The sequence below is a fragment of the Trachemys scripta genome, chromosome 13, assembly GCF_013100865.1.
Source record: "Trachemys scripta elegans isolate TJP31775 chromosome 13, CAS_Tse_1.0, whole genome shotgun sequence".
Lineage (NCBI taxonomy): Eukaryota > Metazoa > Chordata > Testudines > Emydidae > Trachemys > Trachemys scripta.
In genome coordinates, this window is record NC_048310.1 from 557,690 (window position 1) to 563,689 (window position 6,000).

The following is a 6,000-nucleotide window of genomic DNA, read 5'->3' on the forward strand; positions in this document are numbered from 1 at the left end:
TGGATATGAGTCAACAGTGTGCCCTTGTTGCCAAGAAGGTTAACGGCATTTTGGGCTGTATAAGTAGGAGCATTGCCAGCAGATCGAGGGACATGATCATTCCCCTCTATTCGACATTGGTGAGGCCTCATCTGGAGTACTGTGTCCGGTTTTGGGCCCCACACTACAAGAAGGATGTGGAAAAATTGGAGAGAGTCCAGCGGAGGGCAACAAAAATGATTAGGGGTCTGGAGCACATGACTTATGAGGAGAGGCTGAGGGAACTGGGATTGTTTAGTCTGCAGAAGAGAAGAATGACGGGGGGATTTGATAGCTGCTTTCAGCTACCTGAAAGGGGGTTCCAAAAAGGATGGATCTAGACTGTTCTCAGTGGTAACAGATGACAGAACAAGGAGTAATGGTCTCAAGTTGCAGGGGGGGAGGTTTAGGTTGGATATTAGGAAAAACTGTTTCACTAGGAGGGTGGTGAAGCACTGGAATGGGTTATCAAGGAAGGTGGTGGAATCTCCTTCCTTAGAGGTTTTTAAGGTCAGGCTTGACCAAACCCTGGCTGGGATGATTTAGTTAGGAATTGGTCCTGCTTTGAGCAGGGGGTTGAACTAGATGACTGGTCCCTTCCAACCCTGATATTCTATGATTCTATGATCTCCTTCCTTTCTGCCTCTGTTAGCCTCAAGAGACTGATATCACATGGGGTCACCTAGGGAAAACTGGGGAAGTTCTCATTAAAAGTGCTCTTACACGGGGAAAAAAAGGGCATGTAGACCCCCCACACACACATTCTGGATCGTCAATCCGCACGGCCGCTATTGTGCCTTTACTGTGCTCGGCATGGGTTGGCAAGTAGTTTAAATTGGCGGATATTGGACTGGGGCCCCACATGAGAGATTCCACAATTTGGGAGTGAAAATGTTCCTCCCACCCTGTACATAAACAGCTTCCCATGGTGCTATGGGGAAGGGCCATTGTTCGACTAGTTACCTGTGCTCCTGACATGAGCCTGCCATAAACTTCATTAAAAGTGCAGTCACCCATGACCGGGGGGTGGGGAGGGCTACTCACCAGGGCTGGAGCAGCAAAACAGCACACTGAATGGTTACGGATTCTGATTATGTTATGGCTTGCCCCTAGTGTAATAAGGGTTTTTATTTTTGTTTTTTTTAATGCTTTGCTATGGAAACATTTTATTCGTGTACAATGGCTCCTTTATTTTCCCCCCTGATTGACAGCTAGAAATGTGTCCTTTGGCGGGTCATCAACACCTGAAAGCAGACTTTCGCTGATTAGCAGGAGGAGAAAGAGAATGCGGGAGGACATGTTCACTGAGATAATGAACGCCTCCGGGACGACTGACGCAGAGCTGAGAACGTGGAGGATTTCACTGTCTGAGAAGTGGACATGGAGCGCAGGAAAGCTTCCAATGAGTGAGAGCGTGTGGCGCAGGATGAGATGCTTCAGATTGTGAGGGACCAAGCAGACATGTTGAGATGTCTGGTTGAACTGCAGGAACAGAAGCAGGAGGGTAGAGTCCCTCTGCAGACCCTGGTGGACAGCCAGCCAACATCGCCTGGCACAGAATCACCCTCCCCCAATTGTTCCATGAGGCGTGGGCAAAAAGTCCATTCTCCCTTTCACTTAACTTGGGGGGTTGGGGGAGGGTACAAGGAACAGAAGGCGCCCATTCACAGACCTTTGATGAAAATGTTTCTCCTGTTCCAACTTTACAACCCCTTTTCTCCAAGTTTACCTTTTCTTTCTGCTCTCCCTCTTCACTTATGTTTGTAAACTAAAGTAAATGGATTCGAGAAATAAATGTTCTTTATTGAGTAGAAACAGTGGGCTTGGGTGGGGGGTTGGCTTTACAGGGACAGTGATACAAGCCAGTTGAAGGTTTGGGAAAGCACAATGCAGACAAGCAGCCCACATTACTGTGACTCATTATTATTGAAATGACTTTTCAAAGCTTCATGGATATGCAGCGTCCCTTGCCCAGGTGTCTGGCTGCTCAAAAATGGCTGCCATGGGATCTGTCTCAACTGCCCATCCCTGCGGAGAATTCCCCCCTTTTTTCACAGATATCATGGAGCACACAGCAGGCAGCTATAACCATGGGGATGTTAGTACACTTCTCCGACGCTCTTTCAAGTGACCAAAGGCTCATTCAACCACCGTTCTGCACTTGCGGAGCCTATAGTTGAACCGTTCCTTACTGCTGTCCAGATGGCCGGTGTGTGGCTTCATAAGCCATGGGAGCAAGGGGTAGACTGGGTCCCCCAGGATAACTATAGACATCTTAACATCGTCAGTGTTAATTTTGTGGTCTGGAAAGAAAGTCCCGGATTGCAGTTTTTTGAACAGACCTGAATTCCTAAAGATGTGCGCGTCATGAACCTTTCCCGACCATCCTACATTGATGTCGGTGAAACGCCCCCTGTGATCCATCAGCACTTGCAACACCGTTGAAAAGTATCCCTTTCAGTTTATGTACTCTTCGGCAAGGTGGTCTGGTGCCAAGATGGGTATATGCGTGCCATCTATCACCCCACCAGACTTAGTGAACCCCATTGTGGAAAACCCATCCACTATGTCCTGCACATTTCCCAGACTCACTACCCTTTGTAGCAGAATTCGATTAATGGCCTGCACACTTGGAGCACAGCAGCTCCCACGGTTGATTTACCTGCTCCAAATTGATTCCTCACTGACTGGTAACTGTCTGGCGTTGCAAGCTTCCAAATAGCGATCACCACTCGCTTTTCCACTGTCAGAGCAGCTCTCATTTTTGTGTTGCTGAACTAGGGTGACCAGATGTCCCGATTTTATAGGGACAGTCCCGATTTTGGGGGCTTATTCTTATATAGGCATCTATTACCCCCCCCATCCCCTGTCCTGATTTTTCACATTTGCTATCTGGTCACCCTATGCTGAACTGCAGGGCAGGGGAAAGCTCTGCACAAAGTTCCTGGAAGGTGGCCTTCCGCATTTGAAAGTTCTGCAGCCACTGCTCATCCCATAGCTGCAAAATGATGTGGTCCCTCCAGTAAGTGCTTGTTTCACGGGAACAGAAACAGCGCTCAACAGAGTGCAACTGCTCTGTGACTGCCATCGGTAACTGTGGCTTGCAGCAGGGCTGCTTGCAGGACATCGCTATGTTCTGCGTGCTGGACCCTACTTTGGCTCTGGAAATACTGCAGGAGAAGGCGCGAGGTGTTTTGAGATGCTCACAGCAAGAGTGCACAACTGAGCAGGCGCCAGGCTTCTGGGATTATGGCGTACACATGGCGGTTTTAAGGCGCAAAAACCACTGGGTTGTTTGCCATTGATGGAGAGAGCACAGTGCATCATGGGATACCGACGCAATGTTCCCAGTCTCCCCTGCGACAATGTTTTGGTCCCATGAGGCATTGCACAAACTTCCCAAAACACACTGCGGCAAGTTGCACTTTGGGATAGCTACCCACGATGCACTGCTTTGTGCATCAATGCAGGCGCTGGTAGTGAGGACGCACTCCATCAAGACAACGAGTATGGTGTGGCTTGTGTACACAAGCCCTAAGAGCTTGCGAGAGGGGAAGTACTGCCTATTTGGGGGGGCCATGGGATGTATTTAGTATGCCCAGGTTTCAGCGTAGGGACTGGGACTGGTTTTGTTTTGTAATACTAAGAGGCATCAACCCCTTGATATTGAACCAGGCCCTTGCTGCTCGTATTTGAGGGGTGGAAAGAATGCCTTAGGACTTGTCTACCTGGTGGAGTATTGGGCTGTCCAGGCGGGTGATTTCTAAAGCACACTAATGTGTTGTGCATTAATTGGTCCATGCAGACCCTGCTTGTGCGCAGTAAAGTTTCCCTAGTGCACTTTACCATTTCAAGTAGCATTACATTAAAGTGCACAAGGGATGCTTTAGTGCACACCAGCAGGGTCTACATAGACCACTTAATGTGCAACACAGTGCACTTGAGAAATCACACCCCATAGTGCGTATTACCACACTGTCTAGACAAGCCCTTATAGCAAGAGACTTCAGGGACTTAATTTATTTACTTTACCAAAAAGAAGACTGAGAGGTGATTTGATTGTGGTGTATCAGTGCCTTTCCCGGGAGAATATACCAGGTACTAAATCACCATCATCAATTCACACAGTCTACTGAGGTTGTTACACCAGCCAGAGCGACCGCGGTTGATGGTGTCGCAACAGGCATCCTATACTGAAGTTCCCAGATCTGGCTCAATCCTGCAAACACAGAAGTCTCTGGGGTGAGCCTGCTGGTGGGGCCAGGCAGTGTCAGGGCATGTATCCCTTCGTGCATCAGTGGAGAGGTTGAGAGCATGGTATGCTGGGGGCAGGGTGTCCATTCTGGCGATGTGGCTGAAGCGCATGCAATGCTACTTTTGAATGTAATGAGCCACTGTAGGAAGGCCAGTCTTGGTTAGATTATGACATTTCACACAAAGTCAAGCCGTGTTAAGCTCGATATCACGCTGTCTGGAGAGGTTCACAACTGAGAGTGCCAATCTCAGGTCAGACTGTCAGAAAATAGGGCAGACACCCCAAACTGGGGGTATATTCTATAATTAGATTTCACCAAGCCAGTAACAAATGTGAACGCCTGGATCACTATACCAATCTTACCAAGGAGTCACAGACAGTCCCCTTACAACCCCCAGCCTGTCTTGCTACCCAGACAAACTGAACTTCATGATAAAAGGTTATTAACAAAAATCTTACTTCTTCAGGTTACTCCCAACCCGAAAGGGTTGGTCACTTCCCCTGGTCAATGGATACTCTCGATCTCGCACCAAAGACAACGCAAGCAGGTAATTTCTCTAGTAAACTAACTAAAGGTTCGTTAGCTAAGAAAAAGAAATGAGTGTTATTGAGAGGTTAAATCAAGTAAAATACATTAACAGGTGAGTCCAAGTTTGCAAGTCCAAAATGATAGCTGAGATGTAGCAATCTGCTAGTTTTCCATAAGTCTCTCAGGGTTACCCAGAACAACTTTGGGGATCTCCGTCTTGCATCTGGAGCATTCCCTTGTGAGTCTACAAACAGTTCAGAGATGCAGGATCATTCCCTTAAACCAGTATTTATAGATCCTGCTAACAGAAGACAAGCTGAATTCTGTCCTCGGGCTGCGTGTGAGGAATGCAGATTGAGTTTGTGTGAATTTCCATTGTGAACTAAATGGCCCTTGCTTTGAAGTTAGCAACCTTCTTCATTTACATTTCCAAGGCTCCAATCTGGTTTGATGGGTAAATGTAATTACTGGGATATATGCTATGTAAATTGTAATGTAACAGCATACAACAATCCTTCATTAGTTTTCATGAAGTTTACACATCAAGTAAATTCTTATTTTAATACTAATACACCCTTTTGATCTAATGTTAAGTACCGGTAAGTACAGGGATACACATAATGTAAATTGATAGCAATCAACAGGTTACAGATAAATGAAGACAATATCATTTGCATTTCCTTTTAACTAAATTAGCACTCAAGTGAATTAGTACCCAACATTCCGTTGATATTCACACATAAGTTAATTGACTTATTGCTCTGACCTCAGCTGGCCTGTCAGCATCACACAAAGTCAAACCACTTTATGCTCGGTATTTGATGCTGGCAGCACTTGTGGAATGCCTCAAGCCACTCCAAGTATGCCTTGAGAGGGTCCTGGTTTCTGACGCCTGAACTTTGTCTCAGTCCAAAGATGTTTTTGCTCCATAAGGGAGACAGAGACTTCCTGCAGGCAAGACCTCTTGCCAACCAACGTCCAGTTTGCTGCAACTCTTTAAACTAAAGTGCTCTTTAATCCAGTGGCGAAAGGCGTATCAAGAATCAATGGCTGGAAGCTGAAACCAGTGAAATTCAAATGAGAAATTAGCCCCACATTATCAGTGAGGCAGCAGCGTAGCTAGCGGGGTGCAGGGGAAGCAGCTGTTTCCCCCGCCTTTCCGAAAGCAGCCGGAGGAGTGGGGGGGGGGGGGGGGGGG